General features: G+C 37.6%; 1 protein-coding gene and 1 non-coding gene across 11 annotated transcripts in view; both read right to left on the bottom strand.

The window, feature by feature from the left end:
• The window catches only part of GRIP1 (glutamate receptor interacting protein 1), a 619,135-nt gene that overhangs the window by 194,672 nt on the left and 408,636 nt on the right, over positions 1-15,827 (bottom strand). The window lies entirely within an intron of this gene.
• On the bottom strand, positions 13,493-13,650 carry LOC116282711 (U1 spliceosomal RNA). The gene has a single exon (XR_004192296.1). It is a non-coding gene; the product is annotated as a U1 spliceosomal RNA (small nuclear RNA).

Genomic DNA, 15,827 nt, shown 5'->3' on the forward strand with positions numbered 1-15,827 from the left:
AATACTCCAAAGAATGTTTCCAATACGCTGAGCAAAAGCAACGCTTTTTCTGGAAGTCTACGTTTCATAATCAAAACACTGAAACAAGAGGTGAGACTTTGTGGTAATGGAGAAAACGGATTAAGCCAGAAGTTATCAGAGCACAAAGTAGACTGAAGGAAAAGTAAGACTCAGGTTGAAGCCCTAGGTTGTACGTAACAGATACAAGTTACAGGAAGGAAAAAAAGCACACGTAAGTCAACTAGAAGACTTTTTTATGTTAATAACATTATACAGAATGATAGCTAATACCTATTGAACACTGCGTACCTGCATGTGTCTCAGTCCTTTATAGTGTGAACGAAAATACTCCAATGTGAGTGAAAATATTGCAAACATATCAGTAAACAAAGAATGCTGAAACCAAGTCTTCAGCGGCTGCTGCCACCCCGCAGTGGGGACAGGCCTGCAGCCCAGCCTCCGCAGCCACTCACAATGGTGCACCCTGAGCGGACTCAGAATAAGAAAGGAGAGGATACTGGCCCTAGATAGCGAGGTGCTTGTCAAAGGAATGAATTCAATGAGCCCAAATGTTTGCTTCCTCCCATACATAGATAAGCACTAAATTTTTAACTTGAGATGCCTGATTCTCTTTAGATAACAAGTAATCTTTTATTGTTTCAACTATCTGGTCTTTGTTGTAAAGCTCCTATATATCCTGGCTCCTCCCCTACTTCTTCGGAGCAGTCCCTCAGAACAATCTGAGAGGCTGTCATCCCAGCTCGAGTCCTCCTGCCAAATAAAACATAACTCTTAAATTTTAGGCTGCACGTTTATTTCAGTCGACAATAGGTATAAAATCTTTTTTCTTCTCAACAACTCAAATATTTAAAATTGCAAAAAAACCCCATGAATTCATTTTACAAAAGGAGTCCTGGGTTTAAGGAAGAATTGGCCATTGTTGATGCTAAATAGTAGATTCCATGGCGAATTTTAAATCTCACTACTATTACACCGAAGCTGAGAGCAGTGTGCGTGTACCACGTGCCTAGCACTGTGCTCAGTACTTCGTATACACTATCAATACTCACAACGATGTAATTGTACAGGTACAATTACACTTCTTAAAATATAAGGATACAGAGGCTTACAGAGATGAAACAATGTGCCTAAATGTTCCCAGGAAGCAAAGTGCAGATATAAAGCTTTAAGTTACATGCTCTTTACACTGTGATATAGTACTAACCCAAATTTGATTCACATACTTTTGTATAACTGTGTGTGTGAGTGTGTGTGTGTGTGTATAAAGAGAGATACATCTTCATATAGCAGTCACTACTGGATGTGTTCCGGGTGACTATATAACACTGATACAGGCTAAGGACTTGGGGCTGCATGTGAAGATTTCCTAAAATTTCAGTTAAGAAAATATCATCTCTCCAAGTTTTCAGATCTTACTTCCTCATCATGAATTCGTGGTTTAATTTATGATATAGGATTCAAGTTTTTTTCCTGGCATGTAAACACATCACTGGAAAGAATGTCTTTTAGCCAAGCAGCTCCAAGCACTTTAGGAGATGAAATCTGGCTGAATTTATCTCTCTAACTCCTCCTCTATGCCCACCGTTCTCACTGAGAAAGCATTTACAAACTGGTTCCTACAAATGGTTTATCATCTTAAAATGAATAAATAACGGGACCCTCTCTTTTCTCCTTTAGTATTCAAGATAACATGTTCAGAGCCTACTGCTTACAGTATTTCAAATCTTTCATTAGTGTTCATGCAGCTAGAGTAAGATAAATCTTGGACCAGGTGACAGGGAGCAATGCAGTGAAGAAATGGTCATATAGCTCGGGTGATTGGCAAAGGAGATGACTGAATCTGTCTTTCCTCTCCCCTGGCTCTCCCAGCCCACTTCCACAGCCAGGCTCCAGAGCAGACAGATGCAGACTCTTTGCTAGACTTAAGAATTTCACAGAGAGCTTTTGGAAACCAAGTGATTAACACCCATTAGCCATCTCTTTCGGCCCTGGCTCATTTCAGGACTTATCTCTGAGCTCCTCCTTTTTGATAGTTTTTAGTTTTGAAAATTCCCAGATTTAAGCCCAATTTCTAAGTATGAGCCAGTGTTGTTACATACCATTTTACAATCAACACCTTTTGGCGCCCAGGGTAGGGGGTGAGAATCACATTTGGACACCTTGGGAATAACGTATTTCATACATAAGCCTTGAGTTGTCACATGTTTTGCTTTATTAATTCATTGCTAGGTCAAGCAATAGCAGATGACTGTTTATCAAACAGATGACACATTTTTAATGCGTGATTAAATCAGGATTTATTGTGGCTATCAGAAGCCAGGGAGTCTGTGATTTTCCTTATTTAAAGCTGCACTTTGGATACTCTCTGGTTTTACAGTGAGAGATGGTGATTATACACACAAAACCTTACCAGGATGTTAGACCAGAAATAATTTTTATATGGAAAACACAAAGCCCATTTTTAAGACCCTAGGATTTTACTATAATGCAGCTTTCATAGTTTATACTGCACTGACACTTCCTAACTGTGTGACCTTGTCAAGTCACTTCTCCCTGAGCTTCAGTTTCCTCACCTATAAAATGGAAATGGTGCCTTCTTGATAGAACTGCTGTGAGGATTGAATAAAATAGTGTAAAGAAAGCACCAGGACTGGATGAGTTCAAGAGGAAGTGGTTGCATCCCTTTATCTGGTGAGTGGGGGAGCTCAGTGAGAGACCAGACTTAACAGGGATCCCACGGCAATAAATACATGCAGCACGACAGCACTCACCACCCTACCTTGTCAACATCAGCCTGCTCATCTCTACACTGTGAACTCCTTTGAGCGGGAATTTACTTCTGTAGTCACAGATATTATAACCCCCATTTTTACAGATGAGAAAACGGAATCTAAGGGAAGTTAAAAATCTGTCTAAGGGTAAACAGCTAATAAGTGGCAGAGATATGATTCAAACCCAGGTCTACCTGACAGCAAAGACCATTCTTTTCCCAATATTGCACACCATCTCAATAAAAAGACTGCATGACGAACAGTTCTTAGTGGAGAGGAAAGTCTGTTGTCTGACCACTGCAACCCAATCTGAGAGCTGCCCAAACCTATCCTTCCACTTTCTACCAAAGTAAAGACGCAGACACTCAACACATGTCTCTTTCAATGCTATGGGCTACCATTTGCTGAGTTTTTAGTTGGAGAAATTCATTGATATTAAGTGGTCTATTATGACTCAATTTGTCAGTGGCAAAATAAAAATTAAAACCCAGGCACCTAGATTTCATAGTCCGAAGATTATCAAATTATCTTCATTGGCTTCTGAGACAAATTATTCAGACATACAATTTCCTAATGAATTACTTGCTTGTCTAACTCTCCTTAGGTTATGTCTACTTCATCAACTTCACTACTTTTCCCCATAAATCTTGCCTGCACAAAGATTCAGCTTTTATAGTTAATTAGGACAAACAAGGAAAATGCAATTCAACTCCACAAAACGTGAATGTTTAATTCTGAACTGATTTTGTAGCATTATACTCAGTAGGACTCTTCCAATTTTCCAATTAACGAGTTACTGACATTTACAAACATCTAGAATAAAAGAAACCTTTCCTTCCATCACTGTTTGTCAGTTTCATTACTGAATTTTGGGTCTGCTTTGGGATACTTCAATCATGAAAGTAATCATGTACAGCTGTGTTGGATTCTATTAGCAATAATACCTTAGAGGAGGTTCATTTATGATAAGTGAAACTTTCTCTGACTCACTTTCATTTGCCATGTAATTCACCTCAAGGTATTTTAAAATCACATTGTCAAAGCTTTAGCAGGGTGATCCTAAGCATTTAATTCTGAGCTATAGTATATAGTATATTTTGAAACAGAGATTTTTTTATGAAGTCCAATATTGACATGCAAATCACTCAGCATTTTTCATTGTCAGCACTGTTTAAACTTTCTAGATCAGGGTACATCAGTGCTGTATGAGAAAGACACAAATGTATACACATATGCATATACATACATACATACATACATATATACATGTATTTCATAGATTGTAGTCATCCATACATATGTATCTATTTACGATCACACTAGGAATAAGTACACACATGAACAGGAGATCTAAAAGGACCCCTCAACCCCAAGACATCCACCCTTTCCTTTTCTGCAGGGCTAACTACAATGGGAGAAAGTTGGAGACCACCATCTTTATCCCAGTGACTTCTTATTTAGCCTGGCAATAGAATGATAAGGAACTTAGAACTAATGGCAAGACTCAAGATGAAAAAGCTTTTGTAATATTCCAAAAGCTTCAACTTGTAGAAAAGATATGCAAAAGTGTGCTTTAATGTATATAATTCATAGACTTTGGAATTCTACATTTAGGATGGCCGTGTGATATCAAAGATGCTTTCGGAGAAACTGTAATTTCACTTGGAGACAGCCTACAAGTCTGTAATGAAGGTACATAGCTTGTAGAAGAACAGAAGAGCTACACGAGAAATTAGCGTATCTCAGAGGTCCAAAGTGAGTAATTTAAGCACTGCATGGCAGACATTATAGAAGTGGGCATGGCTACCACCTGACATGTACTATCCACACCTCCACTTAAAGAAGTAGCTTAGAAAGGTTATGCATGTGTGTGTAGATCTATTGAACAATTTGGTACTGATTTCAAGTGTAGTCTGCCTTCACGTTTCTCCACGGAACAACTGTAGCCTTTACTGGCTTCCATTTGACTCAAGACAAGCTTAATAAAACATTTGATACTTACTGTGATAGAAAGAGTAAACAACACATAATGGCTATTCCGGGTACCATAAAGCTCAGATATTTGCTTCTTTGACAATTAGGGATGTATTGCAAGCGTTTGTGCATTATCTGAAAAATGTCACATTTATGTAAACAGACATAATAAAACTGAAATATGTAGGCACTGCTGGTGCTACTCCTTGTCGGCATCTTCCCTCTAGGAAACAATGTCAAGGAATACTTTTTAAACTCCAGTTATTCGAGATTTTAGCTAAAAATCTATTAGGTCAAAAAATTCTTTGTTAAACCAAGTAGAAAACTTTGCCCCCTTTGTTAAATATCTACAAACATAATTGAAAAAAAAAAAAGATGTAAAACTAGTTGGAGAAATACCAGAAAGCCTCAGGCAACCTGCATAATTAAACCATCTTGTTTCCCATTTCCTTTATCTTGTCTTCTTTTGACCCCAGAATTTCCTTCTTGCTTTGCATATTTTTGTGTAATTGAGATGAAGTATAAAGCAAAGGCTGAACTGTCATCCGACGAGCCCTCAGGATCATCTCAGCTGTTCTGTGAGTAATATCTACCAAACTTAAGGGCTGGATGCACATTCACTAAATGACCCCTTCCCATCTAGACTGTGAGTCACACGGGCCTTTTACAAATTTTGTAAATATAAAGGAGGCATACATTTACCACGTTTGTTTTCTTCTGTCATCAGCAAAGATAAGCCAATTGGAAACAGGTGAGACAGGCAATTCTCTATTTTTCCTCTAAAGCTTTTCTTTTTAAATTTTATGGCAACAGGGGGTATGTGTGTACTATTTTATATTGCACACATGGAATGTCTAATGTTTCTTGGCTAATATGATGGCAAGTAACTCGGACTGGAGAATGGGGGTTCTTTTTTGAGAGTGAACATGGTAATGTGGAAAGCACACTGGCTTTATGCTCATAAAACATGTAACTTGGATTCTCCATTTACTTTGGGCAAGTTACATAAATTTCTCATCTCTTAAATGTGGATAACAATATCTGTTTTTCAAACTTAGGAGAATTAACTGGGAGAGTACATGTAAAGACCTTGGTATATAAATAATACCAGCTTCTCACGCCACTTTGGCTTGGTATGATTTCATGGACCTCTTGGGCATTTGATATCTGTTAACTGATCATATTTGGTAGAAACAAAAATCGTACAAATGGAGATTTTTGAAAGCCTAGAATTTTTTTCAGGTGTTTTTATTTTTTTTTTTATGAGGGAAAAATAGAACCCAACAACAGAAAACAAAATCACTGCTGTTCACACATAATTGCATCAATTAGAGATGAGTTGTGAGGGAGATAAAAATGGCTCCTTAAAGGCTTAAAAAATCTGAAAAATACACACAAAACATATTAAGTATAAAACATATCGTTAAAACATTATATGGTAAGTCCTCCAAGAGGCATAACTTAGTCCCCTAAACCAGACACATCAGGTAGGCAAATGCCAATTCTTTTATGGTACTAGGATGTCATCTAGTAAATTACCACTTCTGTAGTGCTCTGATGGTCTCAGAACTAATGCTCCTTGTAAAGGTTTAAGTTAGAATGAAGGAGATGATTTGCTCATCTCATCCTTCATGCATAATTATCAGTAACTGCACAAATCTGGTTTGTATTTGTTCCGTTAAGTACCTACAATGACATTGTTTTGTATACAGCCTAACTGTAAGATGCACCCTCTGTCTACACATAGGAAGTTTCCTACGTGTTACAATTTAGGTTCAGAATTTTAATAAAATGAGAAACAATCCAAAAACAAGGCATCCCCAGCTTTTAAATAATGACCACGCACTAGTCTCCTTGCTTTACATGATACATGATGACAAAGGACAAGCTGAAATCCTCATCCAGTTTGGCAACGACTATGAAAAAAAGAACTTTTAAATTTCTTCCTATAAAATTTTATTTTAAAAAGTGAAACATGGCAAAAAGTGAGTATTCTTGGGTATTAGAAATCATCTATCTCCCAGCCAGGAAAAGAGGTCTGCTGGAAGGCTGCCCAGGGCACACTGATTTGTTCTTTTTCCTGAATCACTATTAAGGGGCAATTACTTTTCATTGGAATTAGGTTTATTCTGTGCAAGTATTAAAAAAAAAAAAAAGGCTTCTGTACACCAGAAACTAAGACAGCACTGTACATCAATTATACTTCAATAATAATAATAATAATAAAACCCCCCAAGGCTTCTGCATCTTGGAGTTTAAAAGCATAGAAGTAGCATACACACAAAATGCAGGATGGGTGGCACCCAATTCTGGTCAGAAGGTTCTCTAGAAATCATGTCTTAAGACATCTTATTACCATGAATATTATTTTTAAAATATTCCCTGATCTCTTGATTCTTGACATTTTGGCAGCATTACTGGAGTCCATGTCTCTGTCCTGTTGGCTTTGCTGATACCAGATAGTCCTGGCTTCCCCTGCACCTCACTGACCGCACCTTCTCAGCCTCTGTTGGCGCTTCCCTCTCTTCCTCCTTTCCCTCTTTCAGATCTGTAAATATGAATCTCCTTTCCTTATCTACACCCCTCTCTTCTTGTCTCATCCATTTCTGAAATGCTAATGACTCCCATGCTTATATCTGCAGCCATGACCTCCCCCTGGGCTTCAGACTCAGAATATATAACTGTCTACCTGGCATCTGTGCTTGAATATCAAAAAGGCATTTTAATCTTAACATGTCCAAAAGAGTATGATTGCTCTCCTCCCAACCCAACCCCATGGCATCCCCATTCAACCAGTTACTCAGGCCAAAAACCTCTGAGTCATCTTGGATTCTCTCTTGCCGTTACATTCTACCTTGAATCCCTAAGCAAATTCTGCTGGCTCTCCATTAGACTATTTCCTCAATGCATTTACTTCTCGCTACCTCCACTGCCACCACTCTGGTGGTGGGTGAAGCCACCATCACTTCTCTGCATTATTAAAACAGATCCTGAAACTTGTCCACCTACTGCCCACATAAGTGCCAGAATTATCTTTTAACACCCACCGCCCCAATCACATTATTCTTTGGCTTAAAGTTATCCAGAGGCTTCCCATTAAGAGAACTATCCAGACACCTGACCATGGTATCAGGTGTAATCTCCCCTCTACCCATCCTTCCCACCTCGCCTGTCTTGTATATTTTTCCTCTCCATTCACTACACTTCAGCCACATGGGCATTCCCTTCCTCCTGCTCCTCGACCATGTAAAGGTCATTCTCACCTTAGAGCTTTTACTTTTGCTGTTCTTTCTACCTGGGACATTATTCTTCCAGGCCTTTGCACAACCAGCCTCTTCTTACTATCCTGATCTTGCTAAAATGCCATCTCTTTCTCCCTAAGCATCCTTTCCCAAGTCTTCTCTTTCCATCAACTTATTTTCATTTTCTTACCAACAACACTTACAACTGTCTGAAATGTCTATTTATTTGCATCTCTAGTGTCTGTCTCCCCTACTGGAATACGAACTCCACGAAAGCAAGGATCTTGCAAATATTGTCTATGTGTCTTGGCACATAGTGGTTATTCAGTAAGTATTTGCTGAATGAACATTTTTGATGCTTTCCTGACCATCATATATATGTAATATAGTATAGCTACACCACATACTAGAGTCAAACATAACAACTGAAATCCTTTATAATAATTTAAAATAATGAAGTCATGCTCCTGGTCATAGAGTTCAAGGACTGGGAAGGGTCTTAGAAATTATAACAGGTCCTCTTATTTTACAACGTTGGGAGGCTCAGAGAGGGGCAGCAAGCCACAGACTGTTCACAAAGTGACAGAGAGGTAGTCAGGCCTGGCCAGGTCCCCACACAGCAAATGCAAATTCTTCTACAGTACACATGGGGGATGGTACATACCTCACTGACTACACAAAGAAACCCAAATCCAGCACCAAAGTGCATGTTCACTATGCACAGCAAGTAAAAACACTATTTTGACTCCATAAATTTGATTTATCTTAAGTGAATAGGCTTCATAAAAATGGCAAGCTTTTAATTAATAGTACACTTGCATTAGAATTTAGAAGCCTGTTCAGGGACAACTGAATGACACACGTCTCTTAAAAATACAGTCAGGAAAGTTTTAACTGATGTTTATAGTTTCTCTACAAAAATTTCCATAAATATCACTTCAGAAAATTTGCATAGCTATCTCATTATCTGGGCGACTTTTATTAAGAGACATAATGATGTACGTAATACAGCCCTCTTGAGTGCTCAGGGATCTCCTGGAAGTTGGGAGGGGCCTGGGCCAGTTTAATATTTGAGATAATTTTTTTCAATAAAGAAATATTTAGATGAAGTTACCAAAATTATGGATATTTTAAATATTTACATTATACGTATTAACACATTAACCAACCCCTCAACGAGTGTCTTATTATTCACCAGGATTTTTTTTTTTAATTTCTATTCTTCATGCACTAACAGCTGTATGATCTACTGCCGGGACACACATTCTAAAATTTTAACAGGAACACCCACTCCTTGCAATGCTGTCCATGAATCTCTAGGACACATACATGCAAATCATGGTAAAAACCCAAGACTGAGGTTCTTTAAGAAGACCTGGGCCAAGTGAGCCTGCCAGTACCCAGGGCAGATGATGCTGTATCTGATTTTCTTTGCTTTTTACCTTCACGCCAACTGCAAGCAAGTGGTGTGGGGAGAGGATGGCTGGGGGTGGGGGAGACCTTAGCCACCAAAAGGCAGTTGAAATCGAATGTGCAAAAAGTGAAGGGGGACACAGTCTTTCTGGTCTCAGAAGTTGAAAATCAACCAACCAATCAAGGAAAAATAACTGACATGCCCATCTTCACCTCTCTGAATCCACTGCTTCTCCGACTCTCGGGGGTCGGGGGCATGGGGGGTGTCAGGCGAGGCGGGGTGTGTGTTGGGGGGAAGGAGTAGCTGCTGGGATTAATAGTTACTGCAGCCTAATCCTGAATGAGGACAATCTGCTCTGGCCGTGGTCAAATTCTGATTTGCACATTCCAGGCATAAACTGAAATTAAAGCAAAATACCTGTTTACTAGAATGAGTCCCCAAAAGCTTTATTGGAGTTGCAGAAGTGTGTTCTGAAAGGTCTGTTGTGTCCCGAGAGGCAAGTTATAAGGGAAAGAAAACCAAGCTCATTTCCTTAGGAGTCAGGAAGCAATTTAACAAGCAAGAGGTAGAAGTGCGTGTGTGTGTCTGTGTGTCCCCATCTGTCTCTCTGGGGAAGGTGGGGAGACGTACAGCCTGAGGTCCCTTTCAACTCCAGAAAATCAGCTGTACTGTGGGGCTGGGGGATAACGCAGCTCTAATTATCCAAAGGGACCCCATCTCAGGTCTGGTTCTTTCCTCCGCATAGCCAAAGGTGGGGAAAAAAGAGACGCTTGTAAGTGACTGTGTTGGTGGTCCTATTCATCTTTTTTAGTGACATTAACATCTAACAAGCTTTAGTTCCTAATTGTTTTTACAAGACTGATGTTTAATCGAAGCTAATGATATCAGGTACTTGAATCATCACATGAATTAATTTAGCAATATGAATGCTTCATCATATACTCTCTTTATTTCTCTCAGTATTAATTATAATCTTTTCCCAAAGAAAGTGAAAATCCCAGAGATGACCTAGATATTCCACTTTTCTACCCACAGTGGGCAGATTCCAAGAATCTGACAGACCACAGAAAGACTGGTTTGGGTTAGAGAACAGTTTCTAAGATTTGTCCAAATATGGGATACTTACACATACTGTACTTTAACACACCATAACCAAAACCCAGTAGAAATATGGGCCTGCGATATTAACAGAAATCCACAGAAAAGGAAATACAAATGGCTCTTAAAAGTAAGAAAATATGTTCAGTCTTACTCATAAGAAATGCAAATTAGAGCCGAACAAAATACCATCCTTTTCACTTCTAAGATAAGCAAAATTCTACAAGTTGGATTAAGTACATATTGGTCAGGTAAGGTTGTGGATAAACATGCAGTGCCATACATTGTCAGTGGGACAATATGAACTAGTATAACCTTTAAAGAGGGCAATTTGGTGATATTTATCAATGATATAAATGCAATAAATCTTTGACCCAAATTTCCATTACTGTGATTTATCTTACAAATATGCTTGTACATGTATAAAATAATACATGTAAAAGGATATTCATTACAACAATTTAATAACAGCAAAATATTGGAAACAACTCAACTGTTCATCAATAAAGACAGAAAACAATTCATGTGTTCACAAATGAAGGACTGGTTAAATAAATTAAGATGTACTCATACAATAGAACATCATGAAGCTAAAACAAAGATTGATGAGCCACTTTTTGTGCCATTATGGAAATATCCTCAAGATTCCTTTTTCAGTGGAAAAAGCAACATACAGAAGAGTGTGCATAGAATGCTATGTTTCGTTTTAAAAAGAAAAGTTATGAATATGAATTTATATTTGCTTATATTTGCATAAAGAACATCTGGAGGAATTCTAAGAAATGAATACTGTGATTTTCATTGTGTGTGCACAGTGGTGGGAACTGGCTGGCTGGGGTTATGGAAGACAGTGAATCTTTTCACTATGTACTCTTTTATATGTTTTGTGTTTTGAACCATCTGGTTGTACCAGAATCTATCTTGTGTGAAGCTACCTGCTCCAAAAAATAAAAGTAATGCATTATTGATTTGGATATCACAATTTCTGGATTTTCCAAAAACATCCTGCATATATATTACTTAAAATTCTTTTCTGGCAGATTTTTTTTTTTTTTTTGCCAAGGAAGTCTAATAAATTTCAAAAGATAAACATTGAAAGACATCACATGAATGCATGGGCATAATGAAATGCTTACAGAGATCTACTAATGCCGGCAGCAAATTAAGTTTCTAGAGAATTAACATTGATTAAATGTCATACTTGTAAAATAATTAGGAACTAAAGCTTATTAGATGGAGAATGCTGAAAAAGACAGGCACCACCATCACCTATAGGAAAAGATAAAAATGAAATATTCAGTAGCTATCGCTATCACATGTCATCTCAGTAAGACAAAGGATCTGTTTATTTTTCTTTTACAGGTTTCTAATATTGGGAAGTTAAAATACCTATTACTCTTTTTTTAATTGAAGTATAGTCAGTTCTAATGTGTCAATTTCTGATATATGAAAATGAATACTCTTTTACTCTTAAAAAGTATATTCAAGCAGTATCTATGAATCAAGGGCATTTAAAATACTGAGCTAAAAGCATAAAGGGCATTTCCTCCAAGTTTGTTGTTGCTGAAGTTATTTGAGGTCTGGCCTGGATAATTAAAGATAAAATAAGAACCCAAGGTATCAGTATCGAGACATAAGACAAGATAAACTAAAATGTACACGTTAAATTCAAAGGAAACACTGTAATTAGAGAAACAGCTCGGGAGCCACAGGCCAAGCAATATTAAGAGTTGTATTTCTCTTTCAAAAGGCAGCCAAAAACTCACATAGAGTATTTTCAGATGGGCACATAATGTTCAAAATTCACAATTTTAAAGTGACACATTGAGAGGTACCAGACCATGAGGCCGAATGGGCCAGTGGACAGTAGAAAAAAGTGGTCGTCAGTAGAGACAGCCATTAGGGTGTGGTGGTTTCCTTGGTCTCCCTCAATCAACAGCATACATTAGAGGATTTTTGCTCTCTTCCTGGTGGCATCTTTGACAAAAACAGCAGCTCACAGGATTTGTACTCAAGGCTGACTTCGAAAAGAACAGAGCAGTAAGTTTCTAGCATTTGCCAGGTTTTGGGGAAAATTAAGGAGAACAATAAATAAACACTGAGGGTGAAATCAACAAAGATGATAAAACGGCCAAAACATTACACTTTGCATTTTCATCTGCCTTGTACAAGAAAACCAAAAGGGGAAAGAAAGAATGATTTGAGAGTAATTAGGTTGAAACAACCTTCTCAAAATGGTGACAGAAAGCAGATGACTAATTTTATTATGCCCAGTGAGAGAGCAAACATTCAAAGAGAATTCTATGTGTACAGAGGATTGAAAAAGAATGAGATTTTTTTTTTGAAAAACAATGAGATTTAAAAAATACTGGTTAACTATTATGTGGTTTTGATTGTTGAAGAAGAGTAAAAGTAATTCATTGGGGTTGAAATTACGGCCTCTTACAAACCTCTAATAGAAACAGTTCTCATTCAGAAAGCACTTTACAATTTCAGTACAATTGTACATCCATTTTTTCATTTGCTGAACTGGTATTATCATCCCTGTGATGCAGATACTATATATAGAGACCAAAGCTCAGCGGCATTAAGCTACCTGATCAAGGTAGCACAGGTAGAAAGTAGTGCAGTAGAGATTCAAACCTAGTTCATGAGTCCACAAATTCTGGGCTCCACAGAGCCTCAAGTGTATGTGCAAATAATTAAAAAAAAAAAAAAAAAAAAAGACATTCAGTTCCTCTCTGTAGCATTACCAGCCAGGGACTAAAGATATTTTGACAGTCTGCACCATGGTGTTCTAAGAGAGTTCTCAAAAATAGGTTCAGTGATAGTTACAGAGATACACAGATGCATTGTCACCATTCGGGACCCTCAATTCCCTGAACCCAAAAGGCCAATATAATTTTGAGTCATCAGTTGAGCAAGGGATTGATTTTCCTTTGATTCAAATATTTCTTTTCTCTTTTTTTTTTTTCAGCACAAATGTAGTCCCCCAGTACCACAAATTACACAGTCGAGTTTCCTGCATACGGGGAAATCGCAGGGGTCAGCACACTGGAATGCAATGGATAAGCCTCGCCCTAGAAAAAGAACCTTTGTGATTATGGTATCTCCCCTGTCAGGGAAGTATGAATATTTCACTGAAAGCATTTACCATATTTTGTTTATCCATTTGTCTGTTGATGGACATTTGGATTGTGTCCACCTTTTGGGTATTGTGAATAATGCTGCTATAAACATCGGTATACATGTTTTTGTTTGAGTCCTTGCTTTCAGTTTTTTGGGGTATATGCCTGGGAATGGAACTGCTGGATTATATGGTAACTCTGTGTCTAACTTTATGAGGAACCCTCAAACTATTTTCCACAGTGATTACATCATTTTATATTCCTGCTAGTAGTGCATAAAAGTTCCAATTTCTCCACATCCTTGCCAATATTTAATACTTGTTATTTTTCTATTGTTTTGTTTTTGAATAACAGTGGGTATGAAGCAGTATCTCATTATAATTTAATTTCATTTCCTTAATGACTAGTGATATTGAGTATCTTTTATCTTTTGTTTATTTATCAATCATTTGTATATCTTCTTTGGAGAAATATCTATTTAAGCCCTTTGCACATTTTTGAATTCGGTTGTTTTTATTGTTGTTGAGTTGTAGGAGCCCTTTATATATCTTGGAATATATATAAATATATATTTATTTCTTATTTCTATAAATCCCTTGTCAGATATATGAATTACAAATATTTTCTTCCATCCTGTGTGTTGCCTTATCACTCTGTTAACAGTGCCCTACAAATTTTTTAACTTTAATGAAGTCCAATCTATCTATTTTTTCACTTTTGATGTCAGATCCAAGAAATCATGGAAGTGATTCCATTTGACTAAGCTCTGATACCATCCCGAGGTAGGATTCTTGGGTCACTCTACAAGTCACCTACAACAAATTGCTTTGTTACTGATAAATTCCAAATACATTGCAATAAGCTAAAAAGCAAAAGATGCATGGGTGACTTCATTGGTTTCCCATTGCCCTTAAGGTTCAAACTCTGTGGCATGAGCTTTACTTTATAACTCGATCCCTGACTACTTCTTTAACCTCATCTCACCTTCATTTTCTAATTGCAATAATCTGGAATTTCCTGTGCTCTGGAATATTGTACATATGCCCTCTTACCTGCCTTACTTATACTCATCCTTCAACTCTTAAACCAGTCAGCACTTCTTCCAGGAACTTTCCCATGATCTCCCTCATGTCCACCCAGCATCCATTTGGCCAGAAGGTTAATGTACAGCACCCCACATGGTGTCTATCACAGGTTTTGCTTATGAAATTATTATTTATTTAGCTGTCTCCACTCTAGATGATAAATTCCATGAGAACAGTGACCCTACCTATAATTTATTTTTATCACCATGTCCTCAGTATCTAGAATAATTCCTGGCACAGTAGATGCTCAGTAAGTATCTGATGAATAAATGAATAAACCAGACTAATGGCTTTTCCCACCCAGTGTTCTATGCCTATCAGTAGTTAAAGAAGTGTTTGCATGGGAAGGCATAAAATTTAGAGATATGTCCTAAGTTTCCTTGCTTTTCTCAATAATTTCTCTTAAGTGAAGTTTACTTAGCAGACCTTTAATTACAGTATTATTCTAGGCACTTGATAAATTTTTAATTCATTTAATATTCACAACAGACTGATGAGGTGGGCCCCATTATCATCTGTAATTTTCAGGGAATGAAACAAGAACACAGAGATGTTAAGTAACTTGTCCATGGTCACATAGCTACTGACTGGGCTTGAGTCCATTTAGAGTTGGCCAGTCTGTACCATATCTTGGCTGTGATGAATTCCACCTACATGTGAAATAGTATATACTTGAACATTTCAGGCTTACAAGGATGGTCAAGTTCATAATATTTATGGTGTTCTAAACTTGGCTCACATTCCCCTCAGATTTAGGGTCTGATTTACCTCCTGGGAGTCCCAAGTTTCCTAACTGATGCTCACACACACTTCATCCCTTAACTCTTTCAACTTCCTTTCTCAGAAACTGAGCTCACTTCCTCATTCCTTCTGGAGGCTCAGCTGATGCAAACACAGTATTTCAAGTACAGATGGGCCATATTCATTGTCAGGATTAAAAACAAAACTAAATTTTATCAGTGTATTTAAATAACTATCTAAAATAACCCTCAGGCTCTTTTCTCAATCTTGGCTGGCAGTACCTCAGCTTATCACCCTAAGGGATGTTTGAACTATTTTCTTTAAAATTTATGATTTTTCTGTTGCCTTCAATA

This window comes from Vicugna pacos, chromosome 12 (assembly GCF_048564905.1).
Source record: "Vicugna pacos chromosome 12, VicPac4, whole genome shotgun sequence".
NCBI lineage: Eukaryota > Metazoa > Chordata > Mammalia > Artiodactyla > Camelidae > Vicugna > Vicugna pacos.